Source organism: Gouania willdenowi, chromosome 13 (assembly GCF_900634775.1).
Source record: "Gouania willdenowi chromosome 13, fGouWil2.1, whole genome shotgun sequence".
In the NCBI taxonomy this organism is placed as follows: domain Eukaryota; kingdom Metazoa; phylum Chordata; class Actinopteri; order Blenniiformes; family Gobiesocidae; genus Gouania; species Gouania willdenowi.
The window spans coordinates 10,190,541-10,203,941 of record NC_041056.1 but is presented as its reverse complement, the minus strand read 5'-3'; positions in this window follow the sequence as shown (position 1 = coordinate 10,203,941).

Below are 13,401 nucleotides of genomic sequence, written 5' to 3'. Positions count from 1 at the left end.
GGGTTCATGTTTTAATTAAATGTTCTTATTACCTCCGCCAAAGAGTGTATGTTTGTTAGAAGGATTATGTCAAAAGAAGTGAACAGATTTCAACAAAATTTTGACCAAAGATAGACAATGGAAATTGCCTATGTTATGGTTTCATTTATTCAGACAACTATTCCTCAGGAACTATACTTTGATCTCCGGACATGTTTTGACTGTTTACTGCCAGTCTTCGTCAGAGGCGTCTGCTGATTGCTTTTATGTTCCCCTTGATGAATCTTGCTGGAATTATTACGCGCAAGTCAAAGAAACATCAAAGCGATCAGCAGACGCCTCAAGGTGGATTTCCTAAGGAATAAATGAAACTTTAACATATTATTCAAAAAGAATCTTGCTGGAAGTATAATGGAAGATTCCATCATAGCTTGGAGGTGATCTAGATAAATATACAGGTTCTAGATCAGTTTCAAAAGTCAAAAAATCTCTAACACTGACGTTTATTAATTTTGACTCATTTGTGTCAGGTTGGTTTCTCAATCACCACATTGTTTCATCTGGATTCTGCATTTCTTTGAGATTTTATGGGGGGGGGGGGTGACCATATATTTGGACTTATTGTATGGTTATTAGTGGAGATATACAGTACATTTCTTCCAAACCTTTAAAGTATAAATGGGCATGGTACCTGATCACTGATCCAGAACTGCCAATATCTGGCAAAGAGGATATTTGGCACTTCGTCGAGGTTTGCGCTCTGTGCTTTTGTTACATTTTATTTTTGTTAAACTTTCATTGGATTTCATGTTTGAAGTATTCAAATTGTGAAAAAGAACAAAAAATAGTGAATCTATGAGAAGCATCTGTGTCTACTCTGAGTAGACTGTCACCTTAACTTCATCCATTCGTACTAGATTTAGTGTTTAGGGTAGGGCTTTTCAACCTTGGGGTCGTGACCCTATGTGGGGTCACCTGAAATGTCCAGTAATTAATCATAATTTAAACATCACAAACAATCTTAAACAACTATTCTAATCTATACTTTTACTCTTTCTACAAAAAAAGTCTAGTTATAATAAAATAAAGAATAAAAATATCTGGCCATGGCGCATCTGGTCAGTTTTTGCACTAATCCTTTACACCAGACAAAGGAACTAGCGGCCTGGGGGCCACATGTGGCCCTCGGTCTAATTTTGTGTGGCCCCCAAAACAAAATTGTAATTGAGGAAGTTGGAAGTTATATGAAGCCCGACATACATTAACTCTAGAAACACAGAAAACGACCGCAAAATGCACAAAATGATAACAAAGACATTCTTAACAACCATTTAAACACAAAATTACTACAAAATAGTAAACAAAACAACTTCAGAGACACACTAAATGCCAACGAAATTGCACAAAATGACAAAAAAATACGCAAAAAGACAACAATAACACAAAAAATACATAAAAACCCACATAATGACTCAAAAAACATAAAAAAAGCAAAAGAAATTCACCATTTTGACGAGAAAATAGACAAAATAAATTCAAAAACTCACTCACTCTAAAAATTAAAACAAAAAAAACACTCACAAAAGGACTACAAAGACAAATTATTTGATTTTTTTTCCTGTGTTAATGCTCAGATTGGTCGTTATTCTAAATGCCAACATAAATGTTGATAATGTGGCCCTCAGATCAGACACAGATCACATTATTGTTGGCCTGGCTGTGATAGAAGTTGCCCATCTCTGCTGTATCCTAATTTGTATTTGTATCGCAGTATAACAAACATGATCAAAAAGTTATTATGGGGGGGTCACCAGAAGTTTGTAAGATCAAAATGGGGTCACGACTCAAAAAATGGTTTGGAATCACTGGTCTAGGGTTTGCAGATTAAACCACGTTTTACTGCATAAGATTCCAACAGGATTAAAGATGGTCTTTGATAAAATAATGTTTATTTTTTTAACTACTTTGTAAACAGACTTTTAGCCCCCTATATTGTGTAATGATGTAATGGGCCCAGTTTCTTGAATTGTTATTGATGTGCATGTCGTTCACAGATTTACCCGTATTTGCTCCTCTGAAAGAATCTCCTTTGTGCTTTCCTTCCTATTCAATACTTCTTTCACTCAGCAACTTCACCTTCACAGCTAATTGTCCATGTCCTGACTTTCTTCTGTAGAGCTTTTAGGACGTTTTCCCAACCCATCTCTGTCATTGTCATTGTCAACGCACCATCTACAACTCTACATCTGTCCACGCTGTCACAGAATAGAAAAAACAAACCAGGCTTCCTCTTTAGATAATGTTTCTGTTGGCAGGAAACACCTGAAATACATTTGATTACATATACATTACATGATTGTATTCAAAGAGAACTAAAAGAATCACTGAGGAGACACTTTGCAGCTTTATTAAAGTGCTGATTTCTCAAAACCCCTTCAAAATAAAGTTCACTGTAACATTTTATTGCATGTACTGTAAATATATGAAATCTATTTTTAAGATCTTATCCACCAGATGGCGATGTAAACCAACTGCAGGTTACACCATGTTTCTCTTCATTGGGGTTCACACAACAATCAATCAATTGCAATGTTTAAATACATTTTTAGCATCTATTGTTTTTAAGATTTTACTTGTACCACAACAATTTTCACTTGTTTACCTATTAAACATTGCATAATATCTTAATTTACTTAAAAGTAGCATCTCACAAAAGTAAATGCTGTGTTACATCAGATATTATTATATTATTATAAGTCTCCAAAAATGCATCTGTACTTTATTAGTGGCAATTTCACCTTAAAATGTTGACATTGCGTGAACAAAAGCAAACACAGGCTGGCTTTTTATTCATTATAAACTGCATGCTTTTCACTTCTGTTTTATTAAGTCACCACATCCACTCCCTATGATTTCATGTTTCAATAAATAATAGTAATAATGTAATTAAAATGATTGGTAAATACAATTTATTAATGGAAATGACATATTCACACCTCAAAAACTGACAAAAATAATCGCTGATGTAAAAGATTACAGAGTAAAATTAGCGCATAAAAATAATACACCCCCACTGTTAATTAGCTGGTGAGGCTACTTCCGTTATCACACTCGATGTTAGTACGCAGAATAAACTAAGTTAAAACCACCAGTTGATCAGAACCCTTAAAGGAGTGGGAATTAATCCTGCCAAAGTCCAAAAACATTGGTATATTATCTATGTTTTATTAATTGCCTTTCATATACATTTGTCAAATATAAGTTCAAAAGGCAAAGCTTTTTCCATGATAAGCATGTATATAATTTAATCTATATAACTTCAGGTAAAAATGTATTAAAACTGATACTATATTTGCACAATGGCAGATGCTGAAAAAAAATCTATAGGCCAATGAGTATCATTGGAAATCTGCCTAATGCACTCATTAGATATTAACCCCCTTTGTGTTTAAAGGAGCAGTTTCATTTATACTGCTTTACTGTAAAATAACTGGCCATTTGGGGGCAATCACTGCTGACAATCCCGTCTTAAATAAAGACCCTTAGGGTATGTATGGGGTGTGTATTTGGCATATTAAAAAGAGTGTACAGTACTGAGAACAAAAACTAATTATTGAGCTGCAGTGTAAATTAGTTCTACCTCTGGTTGTGGTCATTTTTGGCCCCATCTATTCCCACTTGATGTCATTTAAGTTGTAATATATACCTCTAATCTGCCCAAATGTTCTGCTGCACTATCCTGCAGCTCATTACAGCAGAGAGGCCCACAGCAAAACTGTAAGAGAAGTCAGCAGCAAAAGTGACTACTTCTTCTTCTTCTTCTTCTTCTTCTTCTTCTTCTTCTTCTTCTTCTTCTTCTTCTTCTTCTTCTTCTTCTTCTTCTTCTTCTTCTCCTCCCTGCTGGAGGTGGTCAAACCCTGTCAGGAGTGTTACACCTGGTTGAGGGGGTGGTGGGGGAGGGGGAAGGGAGCCGGGAGGAGAGACTCAAAGCAGGAAATAGAAAGGGTGGGGAAGAATTAATTCTTTTAAAGTGAGAGTGAGATGTGAAGTTGTAGTAGAACATATTGTGCTTATTATGTTGTGTAATTAAGCCAGTCTGGTGACAAGTGTGAAGCTTAGATATAATGGTGGTGACTTTGGGCAGAAGGAAGGAGTGAGTGGTTATACCTAAAGCTGGTATTTGGGATCAACGTGTCAAAAGTTAAGTCCAGTACGAGTTTTATCCCACAGCCCAAGGTGCCATTTTGCCTCATCTCACTTGGATTAAAGTCCTCCTGCATTCTCAACGAAGACAATGCAGTGTATTAAATTATATACATTTAAAAATATATAGAGTAATGTTTGACTTCATTTGATTTGATTTATATTGATCATGTGAATGGCAACTTAAAAACAGTTTAAAATAAAATAAAATAAATTTACACCAAGAAATAAAAAAGTATCTTGCATCTTCAAATTCGTATGCATCTTAGTTTACATGAACACAGTGTTATATAAAGAAGTTTTTTTAGTTAATGCAGAGCTGCCAAGCATCACCCTTTGAGAGTGACAGTCACGCAATTTGACGCATTCGAACACCACACGCCACACTTGACATTTCTCACGCTTATATTTCCCCATTCAATACTATATTATACTATTTTTCTTTGTGATAATGAACTGTGGTCCTCGTGACTTGCCGTAGCACGAGTAACTCTGATTGACTGACCGAGATAACCAATCCCAGACCAATCCATGTGTCCTGGTGCCTAAATCTAACCAACCACGGCAGGCGTCACGCAATAATGAACCAATTAGAAGCAATGTAAGGCGGGTCTTGACGAGCCATCCCTAAGACACCTCACACGATACGCACCGACTTGTCGCTATAATGTAAAGGCTACAAAAAAGTAACTTGAATTTGATAATGCATGATCATGTGGTCAACACATGCTAATTGCTCATTTCTTGCCACACATAAAGCATGCATATTTAACTGGCACATTGGCGGTTAAATGAATCTGTTCACACACAATTAAAATCTTGTTGGTTTAATTATCTTACCAGGGATTTAAAACTTAAGGTTAACCACAGGTGCAGGAAAGTTGATTGTCTGTAGATGTTGCAGGAGGTGAAGTAGGAAGGTGCTGAGTCATTGCACAACATGATTTATTTTAGTTTAACAAATTTGTATATCTTGATTTTATTTGTCATTAATTATTAATAGCCTCTGTAAAAAAATAACTATTTATTTCAATAGTTTTTTTAAGCTATAGGGAGCCATTGCATAAGAGCCACATGAGGCTCCAGAGCCGCAGATTGCAGACCCCTGGTTTAGGGTTAGAGGTGTGCAATGACTGGCTTACCCAAAGTGACTAGTGAGGAATGCCATGTTTAACAAAGGCTGTTTTCACAGACTTGGGAAACCCAAACGTCCCAGACAGGCTGTGTGTGCATGGATGTGCACCAACAACTGCTCGCAGAGGAGGTGGAGCAAAAAGACCAAGTTATATATTTGCTGACTTGGAGGCAATCTTTTATTATTTTTTTTGCTGCATAAAAACCCTCATTGAGGTAACCATAATTACAAAAGGTTGTGGCTCATAAATGCTCCTAAACTATTTAGTGCTACTGAGTAGCTGACTGATTATGCAGTGTAATGTGTTTTTTTTGTTGTTTTTTTTTGTAATTGGCCTCTGAGAAACTATTTAGTTTCAAATGTGTGTGCATTATTACAAGTTTGGTGGTATAACTAAGCTGTGAGTTATCATCACATAAAACCAGCGCAGCCTCCGCACTACTGTGCCAACTTTACTGTTGCAATGCAAAGTAGCCCAGGAGGAGAGATTGATTGGTGAAAAGGGCAGCACTTTCACCTGGGGGGGATTTATAGCAGGATATAAATACAGCACTAGAGGGCATAAAGGCAGAGGTGGGGGGTGAACTATATGGTGACACTGCCAGGGGTGTCAAACTCATTTTAGTTCAGTGGCCAAACATGGAGCAGTTAGAGCTGAAGAAGGCTGTAGATTTTTAGCTGGAAAACGAGTAATTTTTAAATTCTTTATTTTTCTGTATTTTTGTTTGAACCATCACAAAAAAAAAAAGTTCACAAAGTGTGGCATATAACACAATTTGACAGATAAAATAATAAAGTAAGTAGATGCATGTGGTCTTTACAAGTTGTCTTTCTTAAAACAAAACTCAGAGAGAAATAAAAAATAATAATGAAATAAAATAAAATAAATCTGGAAAAATCTTTTTTCCATGTAGGTTTGAACAATAGTATAATTAAAGAAAAGAAAAAGAAAAGAAAAGTGTACTTAGTTTTATATCTCAGCACGCATACCCACATACAACACGTAAAATATATAATTGACCATAGTTATACTCAATACAATTACAAATTAAATTTAAATGGACTTACAGATATTCCTTAGACCATCTTTTTTTCTGCCCATTTGCCACTAAAACATTTTATCTTCATACTCAGAAGTTCAAAAATATACAATTCTTCTCTTATCACATTAACAGTAACTATATACAAAAGAACAAGGAGAGTTTTCTGAAGGGGGTGTGATGGAAAAAAAAGAGCAATTTCAACATTATTGAGCCTGAGTTTGCACTCTTACGTATACATACAATACAAAATATGTAAGAAACTGACAATATCCAAGCAATAAGTGACAGATATCAGTCCCAATAGGAGCTTCAGTATAAAATTATTAGATTTGTGACCAATTTTTATTTAATTAAGAAAAATATAATGTCATATTCTAAGGAAAATTCAAATATTTGGTGAGAATTGAAACGGTTTAACATTATTTTATTTTGTGACCAATTTTGTGGAATAATTTGAGAAAAATTGCAGGATTTTGGAAAAAATTGAGAGTTCTTTCAACAATTTGAGACTAAAAATGACTATTGTGTGATATAAGCATTAGGAAAACTATGATAGCTGCACATATTGTAGAGTTACATATGGTTGTGTATTTGTAGGTACTGGGTTAACTGAATTATTTGGTAATTCACACAATGAGTCATGTTTTCTCTGTCATTTTCACTTTCTCCCATGGTTGGATGCTCCAAAGCAGCGGTTCGCAAGCATTTTTGGCTCAAGCACCCCCTTTCTCTTATTTCTGGATCCATATCCCCCCTTTGTCCGACTATAATCTTTTGCTCAGAATGCTATAAAGAATAATTATAGAGCATAATGATGGAATGGGCAAGCGATAACACACATTATAAGAATCTCATTTTGTAAATAAGTGGAAAGAAACAGTATTATGTGCAGTGGTTCTCAATCTTTTTTACATTTTTTTCTAGAATTTGTTTTTGATCATGTTTAATCTCAGATGAAAAAATGTTTTACTGCATTTTAGTTGAACTAGATTCACAAAGGGAAAGCATATCAATACAGTTGTTTAAGATTGTGTGTTGTTTTCATTAAAAAACAATAAAAACAATTCAATTACAACTATTTGATTTTTTCTGAAATTTCCGGAGACCCCATTTAAACTTCAGGCGACCCTACATGGGGTCCCGACCCTAAGGTTGAAAAACACTGATTTAGTGGCTCCTGAATATCACGCCAAAGGTGGAACCAAGACTGACATTTTATTTGTTGATTTGATCTCTTTCTCATTCAAGAACCCTCTGTAGTGCCATTGCGTACCCCCATTTGAGAAACACTGCTGAGTCTAAAGGGCCAGGTTTTGCCCCCGAGCCTTGAGTTTGACACATGCTTTAATCACTGTGAAGCTGATCTGCTGCACCACAGAGGAGGGGGGTTACATTTGCAGGAGACAGTCTCCCTATGGTACATGAGCTGGGACATCCAGGCAGAATGAAACCAGCAGCTCAACATGATGGAGCCACATCGAAACGAGCATTTTTGCTTATCTCCAGCAAATAAATATTATGTGCACTCCAGAAAGTGCTGAGGGAGCAGGTTTATCACGCCAGGCTTCGATGAATGATAATAACACTGCTGCACACAACTCACGACTCCTCAATGTGTAAAATCTGTAATTATCTCTCAGAAAAAGAACAATGCAGGAGTGTTTCATGGCCACTTTGTTTTAGGGCAGAGTCATTGCGGCACAGTTTTCAGCACATTATTACCTATGTGTCATTGCTTTGTCCTTCAGTGTCTCATCTCCTGGGGTTTATATTAACTTTCACTCACTTTCCTGTTTTTCTGCCTTTTCAGAAAACATTAGTCACTCATTGACTAGAAACTACGAGGCTTGACAATATCTTCCCCAACTTTCCCCCTCAGCTATAGTTCATATGATGCATCAGACACTGTCAGAGGAGCTAATGGACCACGAGTGTTGATGGTGCTCCTATTTTAACCTCTGTAAAGGAAGTCATATTTTCACTGGCTTTAATTTATTTGTTGTTTGCGTGCAAGAATTCCTTTTTGTCAAAAGTACTTTGACAAAATTACTATCACAGAGAGGGCCATAAAAATGTGATTCTCTAATCCGAGGGCCACATTATCAACATCAATGTCAGCATTTAGAATAATGACCAATCAGAGAACAAAGAACAAAGGGTTTTGTCTTTGTAGTCCTTTTGTGTGACTTCCTTAAGTTTTTTAGACATTTTGTGTGTTTTTAAATTCATTTTGTCTATTTTCTTGTCAGTATAGCAATTTTTTGTGGTTTCTTTGTGTTTTTTTATTGAGTCATTATGTGTTTTTGTTATAATTTTTGTGTTATTTTGTGTGTTTTTTGTCATTTTGTGTAATTTTGTTGGCATTTTGTGTGTTTTGGAAGTTTTTGTGGTCATTTTGTGTGGGTTTGAATTTATTTCTTTTTTTGTCATTTTAGAGCAAATTTTTGTGGCTTTTTCGTGTGTTTTTTTTTTTTTTTTTTTGAGTCATTAGGTGTGTTTTGTTATATTTTTGTGTTGTTTTGTGTGTTTAAGTGGTTGTGTAGTGTGTCTTTGTTGTAATTCCCTGTGTTTTATGAATGTTTCTATTTTATTTTATCTTTTTGGCTTTTTGTTGTTATTGTGTGTACTTTTGTTGACATTTTTTGCATTTTGTTGTCGTTTTGTATATTATATTGAGTTTCATATAACATGAATTACTATATGGTTTTTGGGGCCGCACTAAATTAGACCGTGGGGGGCAAGTTACCTATGTCTGCCTTACACCATGGAAGATTCCATTAAATGATCCGGATCAATATTGGACTGATTCTAGATCGTTTTTAAAACATTTTAAATCTCAACCTCTCATCATTGGCAAAAAACTCATGTCTCAGTTTGTGATTAATCGATCTTTATGAAATTTGACTCAGTTATGCCAAGCTGGTTTCTCAAGTACCCCACCAAATTTAAACTGGATCGGATCTCGATTGTGCATCACATTGGGATTTTTCAAAAAATGGGAGTGCAGATACATTTCGACCTACTGCAGTGGTTCCCAAACTGGTAGTTTGGGAACCACTGCAGTACGAGGTAGTGTTCAAGTTCATTTGTCAGTTTATTTTTTAACTTCATAGTTTTTTTTTTTTTTTTTTTTACATGCACGCAGACTATTTTTCCATCAATAATAATTTGTGGCACAACTCTTTAAAATACACCAATAGGTTCTAAAATGAGCAAAACATCAGAAATAAATCAATAAAAAAAGGCCTAAATTCAAGGTTAATGTTGGACAAGACACAGGAAAGAGTTTAGACGAGCCTGAAGAGACAAATACAGATTTTTTATAGATTGTCATGGTCCCACTTGCAAAATGACTACAAAAAGACAAGAAACAGGTGTAAAAAAATACAAACGTCTCAATTTGTGCATCAAGCACTCAATGAATCTGCATAATAGGCAACAAATATTCATAAAATATGGTTTTATGGACTGGAGGAACTCTGAAAAACAGATAAAGGTTAAGCAACTTTGTGATGAAACTCCATCGGCTCATTTCAGCTCCAAAGACAGTAATCAGGTGTGAAAAGTAAACAGTTGTTTGCATGACTAAGCGGTTTTTATGTGTACGTAATGGCTGTTTTTATAAACGTGCCCTTTAGAAAAGAAGGTTTTTTTTTACTGAGGATGCACGATGGATCAAGCTAAGGCACTTCTTTTGTTGTGTGGAGTCTTTGTGGTCTAGGACACTTTTGTAGTTTTTTTGTGTGTAGCCTACTGGCCTCCTCCCATGCTCGAAAAATGTGTTTGTTTGGATCATTTTAGCATTTAATTCAAACTCATGTGACCCAATTCAATGACTCAATTTGCTCATGAGTCCTACAGTATGATTCAGTTTATTATTTGATTCTTTCACAACTTTTACAATCTGTGTGAAAGCAAAGAAAATTAATAAAGTTAGTTTGAGATTTAAAAAAAAGATAAAAAAATAAATATAATCTACCTGTAACTTATCCATAGATCTTGAAGGTGGGATAGGCTCCAGCACAAGGGGGTACGCTATGAAACTAGATTACCTCCTATCGCGCTAACTTCCGGGATTTAATCAGTGTGTGCTGTTCTACAAAGCTCGCTAACGTCTTACGGATCTAAACCACCATGGTAACTTAGGTAGCATGACTAGCCTGGTCGGGACCAGGTTTTGTTCTGGCTAGGATCTTAGCAAGTGCTAAAGCCCCGCCTCCTGAGTCCTGACGAATCAGTTCTCAGAAAACGACCTGCCCATTGTTAGAAGATCCTGGTTGGTGCCGATCTGACAGCTGCGTTTAGGAAAGAAAGATTATTGATGGATAAATGCAATTCTTTCATTTCCTGACAACATCAGCAGGAACATACTACAGTGAAACAATGTGCTCTTGTCCCAGTGTGTGTGATAAAGAGAGGTCTACCTGAATAGAAACACATGTGTGCTGTAATAAAGTTTAACTGATCAGAGCGCTGTCCGTTTATCATCCAGTGGATTAATAGCATAAATTATCTCACGCTTTTACGCATTAACAGTGTCAGCAACTTCCTGCCTGGGTTCTTTCATTCCTGCCTTTTCTGTAACAACAGTGCTGTTTTTGGTCTGATTTATGGATTTTAATCATTCATCATTTTAAACTTAAGCAACACCTAACCTGGTCGGGACCAGGTTATGAAGTGGATCAGATCTGAGCGAGTATAAAGGTCCTCCTCCTAACCAATCCCTCCCTGCATACTAAAAAAAATGTATTTTTCAAATAAACATGTGTTTCAATTGTTTATTTTCTTCCCACTTTTTTGCTCGTTGTATATTTTTTAGTGCAGTTTCCAAAATGCATTGTAAGCTACATTTTTCAAATAATAACAAAATGCTTTGTTATTTCCAAGGAAATTAAGCATTGTCCAACTTTTTATGCAGTTTCGACACAAGTTAATAATACACTATAGCATTGATTTTAACATTTGCGTTATTGTGGGGAATTCATTGTGTTCTGAAATCAATGTGTACTTTTTATTTTTTTGCATTTTAAATCTCCTGTTTGTACTGTCATTGATCTATTTTATTGTACTTTGTGTTTTGTGTGGGTGAAGATGGAAATTAAGTAATGTTTGCTATAATCTTCTTGTTTTAGGTTCGCATTATATTTACATATACAGAATCAGAATACCTTTATTAATCCCAGCGGAAAATTTCATATGTTACAGCCACAGAAAAAAAACACAAATAAAAGAATAAAACATTTAACACAGAGGAAAGGAAGAATAAACGTTAAATAAGTGTATAATTAAGTAAAATACTTTAAAAAAAAAATAGGGATCAGATACACACACATTACAGTAGTAGAAAATAAAGTACAATAGATAATAATAACAATAATAATAATAATAATAATAATAATAATAATAATAATAAAAATAAAATAATAATAATAATAATAATAATAATAATAATAAAATAATAATAATAATAATAATAATAATAATAATAATAATAATAATAATAATAATAATAATAATATGATACAGATATTTACAAAAATAATACAAATATACAAATGTGATTTAGATATTTACAACAATCAAGCTGTGAGGTTACAGTGATGAATTATACAGTATGATACATATTCACCTTTAGATTTCTCCCAACTCCTTTATTGCACTTTTTGGTCGTGTCCTTTCATGTAATAAAATGTAAATGTTTGCATTTTACATCATTTTATAAACAAAACAATATTTTGTAAACATAAAGGATAATTACGTCTCCATTAGAGATTTGGGGTTTGAGTCATTCTGGTGAAGGTACTTGTCTGTCTGTAGCCATTTGATAAACTGTTGCTCTGTCCTGCACCCTGAAGCAACGCTGTTAAAGGATAAGCAGGTACAGAACATTAAACAAGTAACAGTGTTGCAGTTTTGTCCTGAACAGAGTGAAATGGTTTTTGAGCTCAGACAGGTTTAAAAATATCTTGCGATCGACCCTGTGATTATTTCGTGACCACTCGCTGTGTTTCCTTGCCATCATTTTGTGCTTCTTTCTGGTTGTTTTCCTTAGTAAGTGGTCATTTTGCATTTCCGCTGAAGTGTTGTAATAATCCCCCTTCTTGTTATTTTGGGTATTTTTTGTTTTTCGTCCTCTAATCATTTTCTTGTTATCTTTAACTAAACACAAAAAACAATCAGAACAGAAGGATATTATCATTACGTTAGTGGTTAATTTGGTCACAAATAAAACATGTTAACAATAATAATGTTGGTGATCATTTGTGGGGAAATATATAGTCCAGGCATGTTGTCAACGTGACTGATAATAGGTTAGCATTGCAAGTAAGGTTCACTTCAATAAATCAATTGATCAAGCAAGTTTTATTTATACCAGTGGCTCTCAAACTTTTTTGCATCCAATATATATATATATATATATATATATGAATCAAAGTACCCCCTTTGTTTGACTTCAACATTTTGCTCATAATTTTATGCTATAGAGCATAGTGATGGAATGAATGAGTGATAGACATTTAAAATAATCTCATTAAATAAGTAGAATGAAACAGTATTTCGTGCCTCCTGAGTAGATTTATTTCTATAGTTTTTCTCATTTCTATCATCTCCCACCTGGTGTGGGACCAAGACTGACCCTTTTATTTTCAGTTCATGTTCTAATCAACACCATTTTAATGATCATCACCATTATGATTATCATTTTAAACTAAAAAGAAACATAAAAATAAAACCCCATATTTTTTTCCATGTTTTATTTTGTTAATTTCTTCACTTTCTCTGTCTCAAGTAGCCCCTGTAGTGCCATTGCATATACCCTGAGGGGTACATGTACCCCCATTTGAGAAACACTGATTTATACTATAGCACTTTTCATTTAACAAATGTAACACAAAGTGCTTGTGTTTGTTTGTTTTTTCTTGTCACGCTTATTTTTTCTTTTTGTATTTATTTATTTATGCAATTTGTGTCATACTGTATATATTAAATACTAGTATATGATTAATATTATGCACATGTCATGTACGTATGTATGTGTGT